General features: G+C 47.8%; 2 long non-coding RNA genes across 2 annotated transcripts in view; both read right to left on the reverse strand.

Moving 5' to 3' along the window:
* The window catches only part of LOC141783056 (uncharacterized), a 281,504-nt gene that overhangs the window by 222,481 nt on the left and 34,393 nt on the right, over positions 1 to 24,630 (reverse strand). The gene's annotated exons all lie outside the window — the stretch shown is intronic.
* LOC141783057 (uncharacterized) overlaps positions 1 to 24,630 on the reverse strand; it is a 233,219-nt gene that overhangs the window by 199,291 nt on the left and 9,298 nt on the right. The window lies entirely within an intron of this gene.

Raw genomic sequence — 24,630 nt, forward strand, 5'->3', positions numbered from 1 at the left:
CAGGGGTGGGGAGAATCCACCAGAGAGAAATTTCACTTCCTTTCCCAAACCAGTATAAAATAGGACCACCCAGATAAAAGTTTTTCAGTTGCGCGCAGGAAAACAAACTAGAAGCATCATGCAGTACGGCAAACTGCTAATAGCGTTTGTTGTAGTATCTGTGTTTATCTCTCTTGTCCTCTTTTTTCTGGACAATCCTCGACCAAAAAAGGAGAAGCCAGAAGGAACAGGGAAGAATGTAACGATTAAACTTGCACCAAACGACACCGAGGCACATCAAAATCGCACTGAAACCGTAAATACAAATGCACACCTTAGATCAAAAAGGTCCACGTGTCCTGAAGCCAGGGTTCAATTAAATTATACGTTGGGAAGTAATACCAGTTATCAGGTAGACTTATGTGATATCATTGACTGTTCGGTGGGGGGGGGGATAAATGGCGGGGGTATGATGTCTAACTAGCTGACCAAATAGCTGCAGGCTTTGAAAACATACCTATAATAAGTACTCTGATCCCTATCACTCCTACCAAAAATGTTGACCGCATTAACTACATCCACTATAATGTTCTCCGTTTGACTAATCTAACCCGTGATGCAATTGCCGGACTAGCTGAACAAATGGCTCCTACGTCACTGATGGTGATCCAAAATAGAATGGCATTAGATATGCTGCTGGCAGAGAAAGGCGGTGTATGCTCAATGTTCCAAGACTCATGTTGTATTTTCATCCCTAACAATACAGCGCCGGACGGGACTGTAACTAAGGCGCTAGAGGGGCTCCGGACGCTGTCTGAATCCATGCACGATGACTCAGGTATCAACAGCCCCATTAACGACTGGTTAGACCGTACCTTTGGGAAATGGAAGTCCATGGTGGTATCTCTATTCTCCTCAATCCTTGCTGTGTGTGCATGCTTAGTATTATGCGGTTGTTGCTGTATTCCATGTATTCGCCACCTCACTGAGCGTGTGATTATTTCTGCTGTGCAACGAAAGCATCCGGATGCACCTCCTTCTTATCAGATGGCCATGTTCCAAGCTGAGAGACAGGGTCTCCTGGAAATGGTGGGGGATAGTGAAGATGTTGATCCTGAAGAGGTTGTGTGATGATGCTTATAATTAATACATCTGTACGTAACATGATGATGCTTATAATTAATACATCTGTACGTAACATTATCTATGCTTATAATAAATATATCTGTATGTAACATTATCTGTAGGTGAACTTAGTTAAGTTCAAAAGAGGGTCTGTTGGATTTATTATGTACAAGAATGCTTAAAATAACCTGACTGTTGGATTTGTTATGAATAGAGTGATTGTGAGGAAAAGGGAGGTGGCAGGTGCTGTTTTCTTTTGCAAGGTCAAGGAGAGGACGGAGCCAGAAGGAGATAACGAAGGAGAAGACATGCAGCAGAAACATCACGTGCCATAACTCATGAATATTAATATTGTGTAAACTATGAATAGGCTGGATCAGGGATAGCTCGGGGTTCAGACTTCACGAACTGACCCATGCACTGTATGTTGTCAGGGACACGTAGACTGGATCCAGATATCTGTATACTCTTTTATTTTACTTATGCAACATTGATTGTTCGGAATAAATTGTATTATTATGCTTTAACCCGTCTGTTTGGAAAATCTCTTTGTCATACAAGATTAACCAACACGTAACTGGGCCTTGACCTCTTGGAGGTAGAAGGCCAGTTCCTTCAATGTTTGCGTAGGAGGGTGCGAATTTTTGACCCATGGCTGTCCCACTGATTTGGAGGAAATGTTTATTGTTGAATATGAAGGTCTCCAGTTCCTCAAGTCACTCAAATCCCCTTTTTTCGGCAGAAGAGCCTGAACCACTCGACGGCAGCTCAGCGGTAGCTCCCCTGCTTCCACACATTCGCAAAGTACTTCAAATAAGTCTGTTCCAAGTATTCCCCAGAACTTTTTGTAAAAATCCACCGGCAGGCCATCAATCCCCGGGGCCCTCCCAGGGGCCATTTGAGAGACAGCCTCACTCAGCTCCTGTAGGGTAATGGGCAAGTCCATACTAGTCTTTTGAGACTCAGAGAGTCTGGGTAGGTCCTCCAGCAAGGTTCCAGTACACACATTGTCACACATTTCAGCAGAAAATAAGTCCCCATTAAATTTTGTAGCCCCCTCTCGCATTTCACCCATAACCGAGGTTACCCTCCCATCAGCCAAACGGTGCATCTGCTTATCTTCCCCATGTTTCCTCTCTAACCCAAAAAAGAACGCAGTGGGGGCATCCATCTCTCTCAGCATGGAAAACCTCGACCTCACTTGGAGATATGCCCCAAGGTCTCTACGCAGTTCAGTTAGATTTTGTTGCATTCCTACTGTGTTGTGACTTACCAGCTCATCTTCAATCCCTCTTATGCTACTTTCTAGCCCACCCAGCACACTCTTGACTTCAGCTGTGGAGAAAGCAGAGTATTGCTGGCAAAAGTGCCTAATATAGGCCTTACCAGCATCCCACCACAAACATAATGAGTCAAATTCTCCTCTCCTGGCCCTCCACCTACTCCAAAACTCCTCAAAGCTCAAGCAAAAGGAGGCATCTTGAAGAAGCTTGGTGTTAAGCTTCCAGTACGGAGACCTCAGAGGGCCTGGTGCAATGGAGAGGTGAGCCAGTGCCAGATGGTGGTCCGAGAAACCAGACGGTACTATGCTCACTTTAACCAGCTTGTTACTATGATGTTTCCAAATGTAAAGGCGGTCTAGCCGTGCTGCACTAACCCTATCTGACACGACCTTTAACCAGGTATATTTTTTGGCATCTGGATGATGGAGCCTCCAGGTGTCTATCAGATCTTTGCTTAAAACAATGTCTCTTAAAACCCCAGCAGCACCCACATGTGGCTCTTCCCCCCTTCTGTCTAAACAGGGGTTAATCGTGCAGTTCCAGTCCCCCCCCCCCATCACTAAAACCTCATCCATCCCCACCAAATCCAATTCCTGTCGCAAAGCCCCAAAGAGAGCCCCGCGCTCCCTTCCTGTGTTAGGCGCATACACATTTACAAACACAAAGGATTTGTTCCTGATGTTTGCTCTGACCACCAACAGCCTCCCCTTGGACACTTCCTTATGGGAGGTGATGTTAAGTCCAAGACCTGGCGAGAATAGAACAGCAACACCAGCACTACGATTGGTGCCATGACTTAGAACCTGTGCTCCTTTCCACCAGACCACCCAGTCCACTTCATTTTCCACATCGCTGTGGGTTTCTAGTAAGAACAACACATTAAAATGTTTTTGTTTTACAAATTCAGCCAACACAGCCCTTTTCCCCTGGTCTCTGGCGCCATTGATATTGAGAGTGCCTATACGTAAAACTTCCATAAGAAGAGGAAAGGAAAAGATCAAAAATGTGAACGAGAAGAAAAGCCCCACCGGCAGATGTGCATCATGCAACCTATTCATTCTAAACTGTGATCTATGGCATACCTTTCCTCACTGAAGTAGCCCATTTACTGAGCCTATACTTCATTTTGGGAGTCAGGAACGTTGCGTCTGCAGCCTTAGTAGCATGGCTCACAGATTTAAGGAACTTTTTAGGATCTGGGAAAAACCGAGCAAGAGGCACATTTTTCCTATTCTTGGTTTCATTGAGGAAGTGGTTTAGCTCTGTCACTGAGTACAGTTCTTTCTCCTTCTGCTGCTCTATCTCAGACTCAGATGATGAAGATTCCTCCTCTTCAGACATCATCCCACTTACCTCCCCTTCCACTCTACCCCCGTCAAGCTCCATCCGTTTTCCCGATCCTTCCTGCCTACTCTTTTGATCGACTCCACCCACAGCCCCTGCCCGACTTACCTCCTGGCCCGCCGGGGAAACCTTATCAGGCGGTGACTCCACCCCATAGGGGTTTCCCTCCTCTACCACCATCATTCTCCTCTTCACAGACTCACTACGACCCCTCCTTCCTAGGTGTCCCTGCCCGGAGGCCTCAACCGCATTGACCGCCTCCACCTGGGGAGGGGGCCCCCCTCCTCAACCACTGTTGGCTCCGGCCCTGGGAGTGCAACTGTTCCTGGAGCCGCTTCGGTCCCACCTGTCCCCCCAGCCTCACCACCTGTTACCAACTCTTCTTGCCCATCTCCATCCACCTCCTCCAGTACCTCCTGGCCCTGCTCTCCCCCTGGTGCCCGTGGTTCTGTACCAGCCTGACTTGGTCCCTTCACTCCTCCTCTCCCTGACCGCCGCTCCGCTGTATCCACGCTGTTCGCCTCCACTGTATCCGCACTGTTCGCCTCCGCTGTATCCACAATGTTCGCCTCCGCTGTATCCGCACTGTTCGCCTCCGCTGTCGGCTGGCTCGAGCTGCGCGCGGCGCCCCCCTCAGCCCGTTTTGAGTGCGGGCAGGCAAACCTTTTATGCACGATGTCACCACACTCAAAACACCGCAGACTATCTGTGCTTGCATACATTATATACGAGCGCTCCCCAACCTTCACACTGAAGCTCACATTCAGAGTCTGATCTGCGCTCCTCAGATACATGAACTCTTGCCTACGGAGCGATAAAACGTGCTTCAGGCCTGGGTCCTTACACCCAAGAGCGATCGGTTTAAATCCGCTTGCAAACTTCCCAAAACGGGAGAGTTCACCTGCCAAAGCATCGCTTTTAATGAATGGGGGAACATTGGATACGACAACTCTCGTAGCAGGAGCTGAAAGCGGTGACACGGGCACCATTACTCCCTTTACCCAAACACCGCTAGCCATCACCTGACTAACCAAACTTTCTTTCTTAAGAAAAACCAACACGGCCTTATTCATCCGCAAAGCATAGCCAAGATGTTCGCATCCTACCTGTTCGCCGACCACTTTCAGGACATCTTCCACCGTAGCACCGCTTTCAGGCACACATCTGATACCGTGGCGAAGCGAGACAGCCTCTGTTCCTCCACCCGACTGTGAAGCCATGCTGGCCAGCCCAGCACACGGCCCTGCAGGCCTGCACTCCCCCAAACAAAACTAAGAACCTGCTCCTGAACCAACCACTTAAACCACTTAAATCAATACAATTTAGATAAACTACCAAAACACCTTCCTGTGAGAAAAGGAAAGAAAGAGAAAAGAGAAAGGAAAAGGAAAAAGGGGGAAAAAAGGAAATAGGAAAAAACAAACAGCACACTCCACTCAACTCAACTCTGAGAGCAAAGAGAGAGAGAAAGAGAGAGAGACAGAAAAGAGACAGAAGACTTTTTAAAAATGACTTTATTTACAGTATTGGCACAAACACATGAATTAAACAGACAGACAGTTATCTTCTAGCCTAGACATGCTGCAAACTTCCGATCTCCCTGATGAGACACTGCACATAAAACCTCTTCACATCCCCACTGCTGTTCAAAAGCTTCTACATTCTTCGTGGCCTTGTAGAAGCAGAACTCCAGCCTCAGTCTGGCTTTAACGTTCCGCTTCCACAAGGCCACAACATCACCTACAAGCTCAGTCTGCAGTTTGTCTCTGCGAGTCAGGTATATCGCTAGTTTAGCTTCACCTATCAAGAAATTTAAAATGTGGCACTTTGATTTGTTTTTCTTGTTGTATTTGACTCCACCAATAAAAACAGGGGCAGAGAACACAACAGCAAAAAGATTAAAAACACCAGTTCAAATACCAAAAAACTCTGTCAGCCTCCTGCACTCAGTAAAAACATGAAGAACACTCTCAGACTACAGAAAGGGCACTTGTTTAAAACACTGCCATTTAAAACAGACACAAAAGCATTGGTGGCGATGGCACCATGTAAAATCCTCCACTGAATGTCACCAGTCCGCTTTTTCAGAGGGGGGTTATAGAGAGTCCTCCACTGTGGACTCTGTCCCCCCAGTCTGTCCTTCCACGTAGTGGCTGCTCTATTGCACAGGCCCTTTTTGTTGATCACTTTCACACAGTTCATGTACAAAGTCTGTCTGTCTGCTTTGTGCAGGCTCAGCTTCTCCTTATAACAGACCTTAAGGAGAGGACTGTTGAGCTCTGTGGATGCAGGGCTCAGGTGGAGGTCGGGGAAAATGTCTGTGGGGTTGTGCTCAGCCTCTCCTCTGCCGTACCTCAGGAGAAGGCCCCTCTCCCTTACAGAGAGCCTCTGCCTCCAGAGCTCCAGGCATCTCTGGATCAGCCGGACAGATCGCACCCCCAGCACAGAGCTCAGCGCCTGGGCATCAGAGAGCGCCGGCCCCACTGTGTCTACCAGCTGCTTCAGTGTCACGATCTTTGAACTGCACAGCGCCCCCATCAGTCCAGGCGTGGCGCTGCTGCAGACATCCAGTCTGCCACCACAGACTAAAGGCGCCTTCAACAACCAGTGCAGAGAGTCAGACTCCTGAAAATGTGTCCAATTAAAAAGAGCACAGGATTTAAAAACACCCTGATAAAAAGGAGGCAACCCACTTAACTGTAAAAATTTAAAATCAGTTAAAAACAAAGCATCATCCAGTCCCAAGTTATTAACACGCCTGAGTATGCAGCTGGCCACGTCCCTCCACACTAAATCAGAAGGCTCTGTTAGATACCTCTGAATAAAGCGTATCCTGAAGGTGGCTGTTCTACTGGCCAGGTGGACGAGGCCCTGGCCCCCCTTTTATAAAAACAACAACATCATCAGCATAAGCAGATAAAGACACATTGCTAGTAAAACCAGGTAAAAACAGCCCTTGAACACTCAAACGTATTTTATGAAGGAGGGGTTCCAGGGAGAGTGCATAGAGCATCCCAGACAGTGCACAGCCCTGCCGTATGCCCCCATACACTCTAAAAAGAGCACACAAGCCACCATTGATCTTTAGCACACTCTCAATGTCACTGTACAGCACCCGGATCTTGGCAATAAGACCAGTGCTGAACCCAAACTTCTCCATGGTCTTCCAGAGGAAACGGTGTTCAACGCGGTCAAATGCCTTTTCTTGATCTAATGCGATCAAGCCAGTATTCACACCCAATGAACTGGAGACCTCCAGAACATCCCGAATATGGTAGACATTGTCTACCATAGACTTGCCGGGCACACAGTACGTCTGGTCCCGATGGATGACGTGCTCCATAGCATCTCTCAGCCGGGTGGCCAAGGCTTTGGAGAGGATCTTATAGTCTGTACAGAGGAGAGACACAGGGCACCAGTTTTTTATATCCTGCAGATTACCTTTTTTGGAAGGAGGGTTAAGACAGCCCTCCGGCAGGACAAAGGCAAGGAACCAGAGGCAAGGCTCTCATTAAACACCTCCGCTTTATAAAACTCTACACTGAGGCCGTCGATGCCTGGGGCCTTCCGGCCCTGCATGCTCTGGAGGGCAGCATGCAACTCTTGTACAGACAGGGGGCGCTCTAGCTTGGAGTTGGTCTCCTCAGAGACCTGAGGCAGTCCATCACAGAACTCCTCAAACAGTTCTCCATTCTCTTCGTACTCACTCTGAAACAGTGAGGAGTAAAACTCCATAGCTCTCCCCCTGATCTGTCCTGGTTCCGTCAGCTCCTGTCCTGTGTCTGTTAGCAGGGAGTGTATCATCTTCCTCTGCCCGTGCTTCCTCTCCAAGCCAAAAAAGAAGCCAGAGGGAGCATCCATCTCAGCTATATTTTGAATTCGGGACCGAACCAACGCACCTTGTACTTTTGTGTCCAGCAGGTCGGCTAAAGCCATCTTTTTAGTCCTGAGGATTTCAATACATCCTCGATTTCCTGTGGACTCACTAAGATGTTCTAGTTCCACTATCTCAGTCTCCAGATCTCTGATAGATCCGGTAATGTGACGTGTGACATTGAGCGTGTGCTGCTGACATTATAGTTTTATCTGAGTTTTTCCATGGTCCCACCACTGCCTTAGACAGGGAAATTCATTTTTCCTCTGTCTAAAACCAGTCCAGAAATAATTAAAAGCCTCTCCAAAACTTTGGTCAACAGCTAAAACCGAATTAAAATGCCAGTAAGCGCTTTTGGGTAAAATATTCCTAATAAAAACACTACATAAAACCAAAGAATGATCTGTAAAACCAACTGGCAAAATCTTACACATTTTAAACACACTAAAATGATGTTTAAAACAATAAAAGCGGTCAAGGCGAGCCAAAGACATTCTGTTGTCTCTTACGTGGGACCATATGTACTGTCTGCAGCTTGTGTGCATCATTCTCCACACATCCACCAGGCCATGGGAGTAGACCAGCTGCTTCAGAGCCTGCTGAGAGACTGGATGAGGCTCTGCATGATTTCGATCTAAAACGTCATTCTCAGTACAGTTAAAATTCCCACCTAAAAACAAATAATCAGATGACCTATAATCTTGTATTTTGTCATTGATTTTCTCTAAAAAGAGTTTCCTCTCTGCACCGTTGTTTGGAGCATAAATATTAATAAAAAAGACAGTAAATTTATCAAAACCAGCTTCAACTAAAAGACACCTCCCCTGAATGACACGCTCTATTTTCAGTGACATTGGGGTAAAAGCTTTAGAAAACAGGATACCAACCCCTGCACTGACTGCAGTATTATGGCTAAAATGACCTCCCCTTCCCATTCTCTATACCAATCAGTTTCATTATTACTGTCACTATGTGTCTCTTGTAAAAATAAAATATCTATATGTTTGAGTTTAGCTGTTTCATATATTGTAGCTCTTTTCTTAATTTCTCTGGCCCCGTTTACATTCAAACTCCCAACTTTAAAAGTATTCATAAAAGGTGAAAGGTTTAAAACAATACTAAAAATAGCCAATAACCTAATCAAAATACAAATTAGTGCCTTTCCCATCATTTAACAAATTAGTTTTTTAACTTTCAGGATCAGTTTCTTTAATCTGAACACTTCTTGATCAGTAAAATCAGATTCAGCTTTATTCCTTATGTGACGTCTGGCTGATGGAAAATATTGTTCCAAAATTACTCCCTTCATGTTTTTTGTTTCCTGAAGAAATGTTTTCAACATTTTTTCTGTATACGCCCTATCTTCCTGGTTGACTGATTTCTGAGTGTGTGACAGATCACTGTCATCAGAGACGCAGCCGCTGTTAGTCAATGCTGACTAACAGCTCAGCTCTCCTGTCTGCCTGTCTGCCCGTCTGCCTACTGGCCTTAGCCCCTACATCCACATACTTTTTCTTACTGCGACGTTTCTGTGGGATTGAAGCCTCCTGCTCCATCATCTCCACACCCTCAACTGCCTGCTCATCACATGCTTCACCTGCCTTACCCGTCTCACTTACCTTACCTGCCTGCTCACCACATGCTCCACCTGCCTTAACTGTCTCACTTACCATACCTGCCTGCTCACCACATGCTCCACCTGCCTTAACTGTCTCACTTACCATACCAGCCTGCTCACCACATGCTTCACCTGCCTTACCTGTCTCACTTACCATACCTGCCTGCTCACCACACGCTTCACCTGCCTTACCTGCCTCACCTATCTCAACTGTCTGCTCACCACAAACTTGACCTACCTGCCCAATACCTCCCTCACCTACTTGCCCAACACCACCCTCACCTACCTGCCCAACACCACGGTCACCTGCCTGCTCACCCTTGTTTTTACCTGCCTCACCTTTCTCACTTACCTCACCTTCCTGAGCCATAGTTACCTCAGCTAGTTTACCTGCCTCACCTCCCTGTTCTTCACATACTGCACTGGTCTCACATTTTGTATCCGTCTGTATCTCAGTTTCCTGTCCTTTCTGTCCACTGTCATCACTCTTCTCCCCCTCATCACACACCTTAGCACTGTTCACCTGTTTTGTCTGTCCCTCACTGCTCCGTGAGCCCGCAGCGCTGTCCGCAGCTCTGCTACACTCAGACTCGCTCGGACCCTCGGAACCGATACCGGGTCGGCTCGCAGCAGCGCGCCACCCACCGGCTCCGCGCCCCCCGGCGCCAGGTCCCACAGGCGGAGTCCAGGGCCGCAGAGCGCCGCCCCCCCCGGAGCCGAGCGGAGCCGAGCCGGCCCGGTTCGGACAGGCTTTGACCATATGTCCCTCTCCACCACAACCAAAACACTTCATCACAGAGGAAGTAGCGAATAACACATAATCAAAGTCATCTACTCTCACATGAAGGCGAACATTGAATTCCTCAGTGCGATTCTGCAGTATCATGTCAAATTGTCTCCGATGGGAAACAACGTGTTTTAATAGTGGAGATTTACATCCAGACAGTACCTTTTTAATAGGTGAGACTATCTTACCGTGTCTGGATAACTCCCTGCTCAGGAATTCATCGCTTATGAACGGAGGGACATTTGACAGAGAGATCTTTGTTGTGGGTTGAGTCAGTGGAAGCACTGACTCAAACAAACCACCAATACTGACCCCAGTCTCCACCAGGCGGTTTACCTGTTCCACCTTCTCCAGGGACAGCATCATTCATCCGGGCTGCAGATTTTACCGAGGTATGCCCAGTCACCTCTCCAACGGCAAGGGCGACCTCCTCCACGGTGTGCGGAGACCCGGCACCCACTTTAATGCCGTGTCTCCACGACAGCCGGGAGAAATCCCCGCCGCCTACCACCATGGCGTGTGAGACGCCAACTAGCCAGACAAAGGCCTGGCTGGTTGGCGTGTGAGATGCCAACCAGCCAGACAAAGGCCTGGCTGGCAAAACACAGAAAAAAAAACTAAACTAACATATAAACCAACAAAACACACCACTAACACTTAATTAAACTACACTGACAAGTACATTAAAGAAAAAAGACAGAAAAAGACAGAAAAAGATTGAAAAAGATTGAAAAACGCAATCACAACCGCTCTCAAACGCTCACCACGCTCCATTCACTCAGAGAGAGAGAGACCAGAGAGAGAGACCAGAGAGAGAGAGAGACCAGAGAGAGAGAGACAGAGAGCGAGACAGAAGAGAGAGAGAGAGAGAGAGAGAGCGACCAGAGAGAGAGAGAGAGAGACCAGAAAGAGAGGGAGAGAGACGGAGTAGAGAGAGAGAGAGACAGAGTAGAGAGAGAGAGTATAGAGAGAGAGAGAGGGAGAGAAACAGAGTAGAGAGAGTGAACCAATAAATTTGAACCAATAAAATTGAACCAATTCTACTGTATGGTAGTGAAGTGTGGGGTCCTCTTGCAAATCAAGACTTTGATCCGAGCTGAATTAGGCCAATTTCCCCTTTTAATTAGGATACAAAAAAGAGCCATTAAATTCTACAACCACCTAAAAACAAGTGACCCCAACTCCTACCATTACAAAGCTCTCCATTGCCAAGAGGAGAACATAGAGAGGAGTCCCCTCAGCCAGCTGGTCCTGAGGCTCACCTCCTCTAACAGCACCAGGCCTGAGGATAGCCCTCACACTATCTGGACCAACCAAATTATAGCTAAAGAAAAAGAAAATTACATCAACTATTGGACATCCACCACAAAAAGTCAACACAAACTTCAATGCTATTTGGCTCTAAACAGACAGTACACAGTGGCAGACTATCTGACCACCGTGACTGACCAGAAACAGAGAAAGACATTGACTATGTACAGACTCAGTGATCACAGCCTGGCCATAGAGACTGGCCCACACAGGCAGACCTGGCTGCCTGGAGAAGACAGGCTGTGTCAGCTCTGCCCACAGAGACAGGTGGAGACAGAGCAACATTTCCTGCTTCAATGTAGCACATACGACGAAATTAGGGAAAAATTCTTTACAAAAATGAAATGTAAACTCCAAGATTTCGATTCCCTCTCTGACCAAAATAAAATACATCTACTTGGAGAAAATAGTGTCATCAGCATAGAAGCTGCAGGATATGTCAGTGCATGTCACAGCCTGAGAGACAACCACAACAACACATAATATATGGAACTCCCACTCTGCCTTTTATTTACTCCTCTAATTCATGGTTTGTTTGTTTGTTTGTTTGTTTTTTTATATATACATTTGATATTGCAATATATTGTTATTAATTGTTTTTATCTGTTTGTTTTACTGACACAACAAACTTGAATTATTTCTGTATTGTTTTTCTACCATTTCCATGTTCTTATTAAATATCTATATATTGTAATTTGCTTAATGAATTGTATATATGTGTATATATATGTTTTTGTTTTTATTTTGTTCTTTTTTTATTATTATTATTATTGAATTGACGCTTTGGCAATATTGTTCACCTGACAGTCATGCCAATAAAGCAAATTGAATTGAATTGAATTGAATTGAGAGAGAGAGAGAGACAGATTAGAGAGAGAGAGAGAGAGAGAGAGAGAGAGAGAGAGAGAGAGAGGAAATTTTGGACACATCTAAAACATAGTGACCCCCTCTCATATCATTACCAAGCCCTGCAGTGCCAAGAGATGAGCAGAAAGGGGAACCCCCTAACCCAGCTGGTTCATCAACCCTCTCTACCAACACACCAAGGCCTCAGGAACAGAACAGACCACCAATTAGACTCAACCAAATTACAACACATTTCAAACTAAACTACATCACCTATTGGCAAACACAGACAAAGGCACAGAGCAGAATGCAGTGCTATCTGGCTCTAAACCGACAGTACACCATAGCAGACTATCTGAGCATGGTTACTGATCTACATTTAAGAAGAACCTTGACAAAGTCCAGACTGAGTGAGCACAGCCTCGCCATAGAACAGGGGCGACACAGGAAGACCTGGATCCCTGTAGAGCAATGGCTGTGCTCTCACTGCAGCCTGAATGAGCCTGAAACAGAGCTACACTTCCTCACCAGATGGGAGAAATATAAAAACATGAGGGAAATATATTTCAAAAAAATTAATTTCATAATTAGAGGTTTTCTACAGCTCTCAGGTGAAGACAAAGTATCTGTCCTACTGAGGAGGACACTAGGACCTGTGAGCTGGTAGCAGTCTATGTTGCTGCCTGCCATAAACTGAGGGACAGGGACACAAACTGAGGGACAGCTGTCTGCACCTTGTTGTTGTTTGTTTGTTTGTTAATTTGCTTCATTCCTGTTTATATCGTTGTTCCAGTTAATTGATTGAAAATTATTTTGTATTTTATTTAATTGATGTTAATGAAATGTAATTATTGTACATTTTTCATCATTTGAATATGCTTTGGCAACATGTACAGCGTTACGTCATGCCAATAAGGCCATTTGAATTGAATTGAATTGAATTGAGAGAGAGAGAGGGGGGGGGGGGAGACAAAAGAAAGAGGGAGAGAGAGAGAGAGGGAGAGACAGAAGAAAGAGGGAGAGAGAGAGAGAGAGAGAAGGAGAGAGAGACAGAAGAGAGAGAGAGAGAGAAGAGAAAGAGAGAGAGAGAGAGAGAGAGAGAGAGAGAGAGAGAGCGAGAGAGAGACAGAGTAAAGACCCCATATGCCCGATTCTCATCTGCAGGGTATCCAGGATCTCACCCTGACAGCGTCTCCCTGAGTGGCTCCTGTGAGTTCAGGCTTGAAGCCATGTAAGACTCACTATTTTTGCAACCACTGATAGGCTGATAGACTGTGTCTCTAGTGTCTATATAAGGCACACAATCCATCACTACAGTGGAAACCAAACTGTAGGGATGTCTCAGTGAGACATTATCACATGCCTGGCATATATCAGCGGGTGATTTTAATGACAGAAAGCGGTTCTATAAGTAAACTTTTTTGGGAGGCCCGTGACGTCACATATGTCAAACGCGACACGGAACATAAGCCCCATCCAATAACTTGTAGTACTGCTGACATCCCCTGTGACGTCATACATGACATCATAGAATTAAGAATCCCCATGTCGCATTCTCGTTTTGGAATACAGTACTGTATAAACTTCACTAAACCACAGTGGAGATAATCCTGTGTAATGCAGATTTTACAGTATAGTCAAGACCTTTTAATGTAACATCTCTCTCACTGGCAAAACAAGGCTTGTCATCATTGAAGGCCATTTCAATGCAGTGAGATACCGGGATGAGATTCTGCAGCCAGTGGCGATCCCATATCTCCACAATCTGGGACCTAACTTCATCCTCCAAGATGACAACGCTCGCCCCCACAGAGCCAGGGTTATCACAGACTACCTCCACAATGTGGGAGTAGAGAGAATGGAACGAACTCAATTCAACACTTGTGGGATCAGCTTGGGCGTGCTGTACGTGTTAGAGGGACCAACACAACCACGCTGGCTGACCTGCAACGAATCCTGGTTGAGGAATGGAACGCCATCCCACAGCAACGTGTGACCAGGTTGGTGACCAGCATGAGGAGGAGGTGCCAGGCTGTTGTGACTGCGTATGGATCTTCCACCCACTAATAATGCTCCTGACGGTGTATTAAATGAATAAAGTTTAAAATAGCCAATATGTCTTGTTTGTTCTTTGTTACTGATAGAGAGTTCAATCATCCAATCCACCAAACAACTCAAAACAAGAGTCAATACCAACAGGAGAATTCACTGTTTACCATTGACGGAGCATTTTGGAACATTTTTCTTGGGCGCTACCCACATAATCAGCTGTGCTGCTCATCCCACAAATGCATGATCCTTACAAGTTGGACATCATTGCGAAGGTAAATAAACAGGCTCTTTGAGGTAGCTGGGATGTTTGCTGGAGAGGGGGCCGAGGAAGTGGTCTATATATTGGGAGATATTGTATGAGGTGCTGCTGCAGTCTGAGACACTGGGATGACCGGAACTTCAAACGGGAATAGTCCAGGTCTGTGGTTCTTGATGTATTTTAGGTAGTAGATAGAAGTGTCTGGGTCGTGGGGTGTCGGGGCCGAATAGAAAGTATTTTTGTTTGGAATTAATGAGCTTTTTTATTGTAGAGTGTTTGAATAATGGTCCTGAGTTTGGTCTGTGTTTCTGGTTGTATAGTGTCTGGGATGGGTTTATAGTATTTGGTGTCGGATAACTGTCGGTGTGCCTCTATGATATATTGTTGTTTTTCCATGATTACAGTTTTGGATCCTTTGTCTGCTGGTTTAATTATAATGTTGCGATTATGTTTTAATTGGGTTAGGGCCCTGCGTTCGGCCGCCGATGAATGTTTGTGTTTTCCGGTCCAACTGGGACCATGATGGTTCCCAGTTGGACGGATGTGTGAATGGAATGTGTTGATGGTTTGGTTTGAGATGGAAGTAGTCTGTTAGTTTGATTCGTCTATGGTATCTGTAGAGGTTCCTTTGAAGTCCCTCCCAGTCGTATTTGGAGGGTCGTGGGACAAATGAGAGCCCCCTCTCCAATAGTTGGATATGTGCCGGAGAAAGAGAAAATAATTTGGACAGATTGAGAATGTTTGATGATGAGTTCCACCCTAGGTCCAGGTTAGGGTCAGGGTTCGGGGTTGGGATATGGTTGAGGGAGCTGGAAGGGTTGTTGGTTGTCTGCAGTTGTTGATTTTGTGTGTGGGATGTCGGATTGGTTTTAGTGGTTATTGTAAATTTAGTTGTTGGCACCAGTTGTCAAATATAGCTTGGGCTGTGGGTGTCGTCCAGTGTATGTTGTCTGGTTCTGTTGTGAATGTATCATGTGGGATCCGCCTTGGGCTGGTCCTTTTCGGCCTCTGGGGGGGGGGACACCCCTGGGTTAGAACCTTGTTAGGACATCGTCACACCCAAGGAACCCTCAAACTACAGACCTGATTGGCCAAGCCAGGGATACCTAGCGGTGTTAACAACTGGTTTGTGTCGGTCAGGTGGTAAGTATGCGGCCCCCCCGGGTTCGTACTCTAAGAACAGCACGCGGGGTGTGGTAGTCCAGGGTGGCAGAACCTTAATTGTGACCCAGTCTTCTATGAGGGTTAGCCTCACCCATGCAACAGCCCTATTGCACCACACACGACTAATCCTACTTGGCCTTCTACACATTGGCTTCCTTCAAATTCCTTCAAATCCTCTTTGATAATGCTTGTAGTTAGGGCTGTCTTGGACCAAACCCTAGTTAAGCCGCTATAGGCCTAGACTGAGGGGGACTTCCTATGACACACTGAGCTCCCTTTTCCTTCTGTATATATTCATGTCCCATTCATTGTTACTAACTACATTTCTTCCCCGGAGTCTTTGTGCTTTCTTGTCTCGCAGGTAACCATGGAGCGGGGTCACACCTGGAGCGAGTTCATACCTGTCTGTACGAGAGACTACCAAGGCTAACAAGGGACTGCCAAGGCTAAGTGACAAAGTGGCAGCCTGGAGAATGAGACTTGTCGGTCACTGCCAAAGACATCAAGAACTCCCAGCAAGCATGCTGGTGCTGTGGGAACCAACGCACGGGCATCGATCACAGGGACGTCCCACACCAACATACATGGACGTACTGAGAAGAGATGCTGGACAGTGCTGGCGAGCTAGCCAGATGTATGGTGGACTGAGATAGCTGGAAGCTCCGCTTGAAAGCCTGTCTGAGGACGACCCAATGATATCAATTCCGATAGTTGTATTATCACTCTTTTACATCCACTGCTATTGATTTTTGTTATTAGTCCAACTTGTATTAGTTATTACAGCTGCTGTGCTATTACTGTGGTTGTTTCTCTCTCTCTCTCTCTCTCTCTCTCTCTCTCTCTCTCTCTCTCTCTCTCTCTCTCCCCCCAACCGGTCTCGGCAGATGGCCTCCCACCCAGAGTCCAGTTCTGCTCCAGGTTTCTTCCCACTAAACGGGGTGTTTTTCCTGGCCACAGCGCGCTTGATGGATCTTGTTGGGTCTTGTTGGGTCTCTAAACTATGGTGTACGGTCTAAGACCTACTCTATATATAAAGCGTCTCGAGATAACTTTTGTTATGATTTGACGCTATATAAAAAGAAATTTAATTGAATTGAAATTTCCTCCCAACCCCCAAATCCTCCATCCCCTGCTTAGGTGGCCAGGCCAAGGATGCACCGGGACATAGGCACACCATCCCCTGGTCCAGCTTAGGTGACTAGGCCGCGGATGCACCGGGACCTAGACACACCATCCCCTAGTCCAGTTTAGATGATTAGGCCGGGGATGCACCGGGACATAGAAACAGATAAAAGGTATAACTCATTACCTAAATTAGACATTCATTTATCCACTCCTCTTTAAAGAACACTCTCACAATATCCTTGTTTTAAAAAACCTTACCCCTACTCATTTACGGAATACTTGCCTAACACTTGTCTCTTCTTTTATCACGGAACATCTAATACTTACCGGTTCCAAACAAATCTCCCAGCCTAAGAAAACTAATGACGACAACAATATTAATATAATGAGTACTTATAATCCAAATTTGCCATTTAACTTACAACATCTTGTCTAAAAACAACCTTACCCTTACTCACTCATGGATTACTTGCCTCTTCCATCTCTTATTTAATCACGTAACATTTAATACTTATCATTCTAAACTTACCTCCAACCCAAAACCTAAAATCCAATTGACTATGGGACACATCCCGAGGCGTGATCAACCTCGGGAGGGCCTTCCTCGGGAGAGGGTGTCTAGTGATAAGTGGCCGAAACACCCTATGATCCTGGGGTCCACTACTAATGATGTGTCCTAAAATTCAGGTACAAATATTAGCGGTCTCACCCTAACCCTTGGACCTCCCCCATGCTCTTACTTACTCTCGTCTTCTCTGTCTCTCTCTCTATCTCTCTCTCTCTGCCTCCCCCTCCCTTCCCCTCTCTCCTCTCTTTCTCTCTCCTGTTCTAGATATTGAGAAGTTACGTTTTGTTTTTGAAACATCGGGTGATTTATAGTGCAATGCGCGCAAACCTGGCAACCTACTAGGACGCAGCAGAGGCCAACGCAGGAGGCAGCGAGCTGTCATGGAGGGGCCGAGTATAAAAATAATAATATTTGGATTCAATGATTAGGTTGTCGGTGACGGTAGTAAGAAGAGAACAGCGGTATGCAGGTCTGCAGCTCAAAAATCAGTGACACGACCACCACAACATCCAACTTCATCCGTCACCACAAAACCCACAAAGAACGGTACGTGAGTGTGTCTTTTTAGCTAACTTATTGGCTGGTTAAATGTTAGCTAGAAAGCTAACGTTATGTTTAAGCTACGTTAGACTTGGCTTCAAATCGATTTTGCATTTTATTGAGAAGACATATCGTTAATGTAAAAGACAATCAGGGGACTGATTCGGGGCCATATAACCAGTTAAACTATGGGGGCACGTTACTAGCTAACACAGCTGTGTGCTCAATTTCACAGGTTATCAATGTGGGTGATGGAGGCACCGGTATTTTGGTGTGTTGTTTACGTTGACCAGACATCCCGGTTTGTCCGGGACTGTCCCAGTTTCAAGCTGATGTATCCCGAGTCCCGACAAATATCTGTAAAACACTCAAATGTCCAGGTTTTCAACAGTCACTAATAAATTGTCCCAGTTTCACTACAATTAAAATAACAATATTATACTTACATAGACGCTTCTCATGTTCCACTCATTAATTCATTTGTGCTCACGAGATAGTATACAGACAGCCAGCACAGCGCACCCCGCTGCTGTTAAGGCACAATTACACACGGACACCAACAGATCTTAAGGTTACTTAACGTAACCCCGGTTCTTTGATAACAGAGTGAGGTGTTTCACTATGGGAATCGCCTCGGCGTGACCAACTAAGGAAGCTCCAATGACACAACGTCTGTCATTGACAGACAGGTCGACCTGTGTTAGGGCTACGCCCCCTCATATTAACACAGTCGACCGCCCCTTACAAATCATTCTAGAACGGTTTCTTTCCGTGTCTATGCATGTAGGGACGTGCTGGTGAAACACCTCACTCTGTTATCAAAGAACCGGGGTTACGTTAAGTAACCTTAAGTTCTTTTTCTAACTTCGTTCGGTGTTTCACTATGGGAGATATAGACCACTCCCGTATTGCATACGTTTCCCGAAGCCATAAACAATAAGCCAGACAGTGAACATCACACCGACCCTGGCGTGTTTGCCTCTAGCACAGCCCGTGCCAAGGATGGCCCCGAGACATCCAGCCTGTAGAACCTTAAAAAAGTGTGAGGCGTAGCCCAGCTCGCCGCAGCACAAATGTCCTGCACTGACACTCCCTTGAACAGGGCCCATGAAGTGGCCATGCTCCTAGTGGAATGAGCCTTTAACCCCCGTGGAGGTTGCAGACCTCTACAGCCATAAGCCAGGGATATGGCCTCCACAATCCAGTGGGATAGCCTCTGGCGGGAAACTGGCTTGCCCTTGTGGGGAGTGGCCCAGGACACAAACAGCTGATCTCCTTTCCTGAAACCTGCTGATCTATTCACATAGACATGCAGAGCCCGCACTGGGCATAATGTGTTAAGCCTCTGCTCCTCCACTGAGGAGAATGGAGGCGGGTGAAAAGCCAAAAGCTCCACTGTGGGACATCTGTAGGTTGACTCCACCACCTTAGGCACAAAAGCTGGATTGGGCCGTAGGCAGACTTTGGTGAGCCCTGGGGCAAACTGTAAGCAGGAAGGGCGGATGGATAAAGCCTGTAAATCACTCACACGCTTTGCTGTGGTTAAGGCTAAGAGCAACACTGTTTTAAGTGAAATAAACTTCATCCCCACCGCCTCTATAGGCTCAAATGGGTGATGAGAGAGGGCGTCCAACACGACCGACAGATCCCACAGAGGAACCAGGGGCCTGGAAACTGGAAGCTTGCGGCGTGCACCTTTCATGAAGCGACAAACTAAAGGATGTTGCCCCACAGGCTTCTCTCCAAAGCCTACATGACAGGCTGAGATGGCCGCTAAATACACTTTAATGGTAGAAAAGGCCTTACCCTTATTTACCAATTCCTGCAGGAAACATAGCAGGTCAACCACCGAACACTGAAAAGGAATGGTGTGCCTCGAGTCGCACCACTCCTCAAAAACCCGCCACTTACAACTGTAAAGAGAGCGAGTGGAGGAGGCCCTTGCACTCTGAATGGTGTCAATGACCTGTGCAGGCAGGCCTGCCGCGTTCAGGTTCCACCTTTCACGGGCTAGGCCCAGAGCGCAATGCGGTCTGGGTGTGGGTGGTAGATCTCCCCGCGCGCCTGGGATAGAAGATCCCTGCGTATGGGGAGAGGCCACGGTTCGCCCACTAGAAGCTGAATTATTTCTGCTACCCAGTGCTTGGACGACCACCGTGGTGCTATCAGGATTAGCGACAAGCCCTGCTCTCTCACCCTGGCTAGAGTGGGGGAGATCAGGCTGAGAGGGGGGAATGCATAGAGCAGCACGTTTGGCCATGAGTGGGCCAGCGCATCCACCCCCAGAGGTGCATTTACGTCTGACAGGGAGAAAAACAGTCGACAGTGAGCGTTTTCCTGCGAGGCGAAGAGATCTACGGCTGCCCGGCCGTATTTCTGCCACACCTGCTCCACCACCTGCGGGTGGAGAGTCCACTCTCCGTACAGGGGGTTTCCCCGGGACAGGAGATCTGCGCCCCTGTTCAAAACGCCTGGCACATGAGTCGCTCGGAGGGACATTAGCCTCGAGCTGCTCCATATGATTATCTTCCGAGCTAACCTGTGTAACGGCAGTGAGCGAGTCCCGCCCTGGCGGTTGATGTATGCGACCACCGTGGTGTTGTCTGTTTTCACCAGGACGTGGCGACCTTGGAGAAATTGCAGAAAATGCTTTAGTGCAAAAAACACTGCCCAAAGCTCCAAGAGATTTATGTGAGCCTGAGCCAGTCTCTGGTCCCAGGTGCCATTCACTGTTCTGCCCAACATGGTCGCTCCCCAACCTGACAGGGACGCGTCCGTTGTCATGGTTACCCTGGATGACACCGCCCCTAGCGGGACACCTGACGCGAGAGCCGTCCGGTCCTCCCACGGGCGGAGCGCCAGCACACAAGCTGGCGTTATTTTCACTCTGCGGCTGAGGTGACGGCGTGAGCACAGGCGCAACGCCGCGACCCAGCGCTGAAAATCCCTCATCCATAGGAGTCCCAAATGTACGACAGAAATCACTGACGCCATGAGGCCGAGTAGGCGCAGACAGAGTCTGAACGTCACGGCTGTCCCTACCCGGAAACGGGAGAGACACTGAGTGAGGGACGCTACTCTCCCCTCCGACAGCGTGACTCGATAGGAGAGCGAGTTTATGTTGAGACCCAAGTATTCTGTACATTGTGCGGGTTCTACTCGACTCTTTGCCCAGTTTATGTTGAACCCAAGATCCCTGAGGTGATTTATCACCGCAGCGGAATCCCTGACTGCCTGCTCCCGTGAGTGGGAGCATATCAGGTAGTCGTCTATGTACGAGAATATCCTGATGCCGCTGTTCCGTAACGGAGACAGAGCTGCCTCCACACACTTTGTGAACACCCTCGGTGCTAATGACAGCCCAAACGGGATGGCTTGGTATTCGACAAAACCCATGTGTGAACTGCGCATGCGCGCCACTGGTCTGTCTGCGCAGCGAGTGGACTGGGCACGCCCTGCGGTGACGTCACCTCCATCACCTGGAGGGAGCGGCCTCCCCTCAGAGGAGCGTGAGCTCCATCTGCTGGGATTGTGAGGCCATGACCTTGTTTTGTTTTTATTTTGTTTTGGGGGGAACATTTCACCCTCGGCCCTTGGCCTGGCTGTGAAAATGCACACTTTATTTCTTTTAGTGTTGAACTGGGTACAAGTGCTTGGTGACACTGTGTTACCTGCCCCCTGTTCTCTTCCCCTTGAACATGAGGGGAGAGGAACTGAGAGAGGACCTCTGGAAAACTGGAACACACCAGGGCCTCTGAAGCCTGAGCTTGGGGGCTCTGCTCCACCTCCATTCCCCTTCTTTTCTTTGAGGGAGGGGGGGAGGGAGAAGCAAGGGGTGTTAGGTCGCACGCCTCTTCTTCCCGTCCCCGGGGTGGGATGGGCGGTTTCTTGCTGCAACTGCAGCGAAAGAGTGTTTGCCCCATGGCTTAGCTTTTTCTGACCGAGGCTGCTGGCTAGTCTGTTGACCAGCTGCCTGTTTCTGTGGTCTGCGGTCCGACCCCTGTCTCTCCCTCACTGCTGAGGCTGCGGCGGCAAAGCCAGCCCTTGGTCCCTGAGGGGGGCGAGAGATGGGTCGTCGGGGTAGGCAGAGGTCAAAAGCTTCACCCTCTTGTTTTCTGAGGGTGCTGGTCTCTCTCATTTTCTCCAGAGCTGGACCGAAAAGACCTTTGGTGGGGTCGTATGCCGCATCCATAACCTCTGCCTTCTGAGCATCACTCAGGCCTGAGAGATTAAGCCACAGGGCCCTCTCACCTGAGACTGCAAGTCCCATTACATGACCGCAGCCCTGCACTGCGCCACGTGAGGAGCGCAGGATGAGGTCGTTCACCACACAAATCTCATCCCAGAGAGCAGGGTTAGGTGAACCTGAGTCCAGCTGTCCACCCATCTCCTCCAGGATTTCCGCCAGGTACGCAGATAGCAGTGTCATTGCATTAAGAGAGCACACTGACTGCGCTGCGTACTTATACATCCTCTGGAAAACAGACGCCGTGAGGCGCTCCATTTTACTAGGTAGAGAGATGTTGGAGGAAGCTGAGAGAGCGACGGTTTGGGTGGAGGTGATAAGCCACTGAAGGCTCCACCGCTGGGGGTTCGGCCAGCCCCAGTTCACCCATTCCGTGGATCTCCAGCTTTGAGTAGCCCTTGGTGGGAAGTTTACTCTTAAATGGGCTGGACCAGTACCTGCTCATTTCTTTCATGCAGGCAGGCACTGCTGGCAGGAGTTGTTTAGATGGTGGTTGGGCTGGTGGGAGCCTCTTACCATCATATAGATCTCTCTCCGCCCCTGTGGCGTCCTGGGCTGCAGGCCATTGAATCCCCAATCTGGACGCGGCCCGTTTTCAGACCTCGTATAAGTTGCTGTCCACTGTGGGAACAGCATCAGAAGCGCTGGGGGGTCTGGACTGTTGAAGAGGAAATGTGGAGTCATCCTCCTCATCCTCCATGTCGTCCATGTCGAGGAGGTCAGAGCTGGCATCGCCCTCTGCGTCCTCATAGCCCGGCTCCACCTCGAGGAGCTCCTCGAAAAGTGGAGGCATGTCCGGGCAAACAGCGTCCATCGAGTCCGCCCAGCCGGTTGAGGCTCGCGGCTGATGGGTGCTGGTTGTGGCTTTTGAGATGGCTCCAGACAGGCACGGGTCCTGACTACCGGCCACTGCCACTCTCAGCCTCCTTTCCAGGATCTTTTCTGGCATTGACGCACAGTGGGTACATAACTGGGGGTTAGCCAGCGATGCTTGAGCGTGTTTAGCGCCCATGCAAGCTATGCACATAGGATGAGGGTCCTTGCCCGAGATGGAAGCCCCGCATGACGCAGGGCACAGGCGGGATGCAGCCTCTTTAACCTTCGGCTCCGACCCTTTGGTGGGGGGAGCAGCCGAAGACATGGCGACTGGAAAAGGAGCGAAAAGTATAAATATTCAGCCGTATCAGGCGCGCCGCAACGCGTTAGCCTGTCGGTTAGTAGCGTTAGCAAACGGGGTTTAGCCCGAGCTAACAGCGCACCGTTAGAGTCTGCTCGCCGTGACACGTTAGCTGAACTCCGGGTACTCGGTTCGGCTAACAAGCTAATGCTAACTGAACCTAGTAGGCTCGCCTTAACGCGCTAGCCGTACGGTATAATGTTACACAGTCACCGGCTACACCGATAAACAAATACAGGTTAGCCGGACAAAACAGCTCGCCTTAATGCGGACACTGCTCGGTTAATTATCCTGTGTAACACCACAAAGTACACTTCTCACGAAGTACTTACTCAGCAAAACCAAACTAAAGCCGGGAACTGCGTTCGGCGACGTGTTCCTTGACGGGTCGTCTGTGAACTGTTAAGCAGAAAAACCAAGCTAGCTTAGATGAGCTGAGGGAGCTATAGTTTCTTCACGGGAAGAAAAGCGAGAATGATTTGTAAGGGGCGGTCGACTGTGTTAATATGAGGGGGCGTAGCCCTAACACAGGTCGACCTGTCTGTCAATGACAGACGTTGTGTCATTGGAGCTTCCTTAGTTGGTCACGCCGAGGCGATTCCCATAGTGAAACACCGAACGAAGTTAGAAAAAGAACCGTTAGTTACATTTAGTGTAGTTTTGAACCATAGAACCCTCCGTGCTTATACAGTATGCGCACATCAAACGTGTCGTTTTGATTAATTATTCTACACAGTTCCTTCTGCTCATCAACAGGCATTTAGCTCCTCTTATAACTCCCTCAGGACCGTCCGTCCTGTCAGTCTTTCACCCGGACGGTGTCTCCATCCTGACCAAAATGTGGTCTGAGCTCCACATTTTTAATTATAATAGGCTGAGACTGTGGCAAGCAACATGATGTGACAGAGATGGTTCGGGTTCAAAAGTAAAGCTGAAAAATAATGTACGTAGGCCCAGACAACAATAAGTTTCCTCTGAGAGAAACTCTCTACAGGACTCCCAGACTGTCAGTGTGTCATGAGGGGGACAGGCCTGTGATTAAAGCCTTGTTATTTAGCTAGTATTTCATGTGTTTTCAAGGTACATTTCGTTTGATTTTTATGCTAATTCAATAATTTATTTGCATGCAAATTACGTTAATGTTATGCTAGATTTATAGTGGACCGGAGCTTATTATGCATATCTGATTGAGGTTATTAACAGACTAACGTTAGTAAATTAACTACACTGTGATAATACCCTAACTAAATTAGCCCGTTAGCTAACGTTATGTAAAGTAATCTATAGTGTTTGATATGGTGACCAGGCGTTAGGTAGATTAGCCACAGCACC

Source organism: Sebastes fasciatus, chromosome 15 (assembly GCF_043250625.1).
Source record: "Sebastes fasciatus isolate fSebFas1 chromosome 15, fSebFas1.pri, whole genome shotgun sequence".
In the NCBI taxonomy this organism is placed as follows: domain Eukaryota; kingdom Metazoa; phylum Chordata; class Actinopteri; order Perciformes; family Sebastidae; genus Sebastes; species Sebastes fasciatus.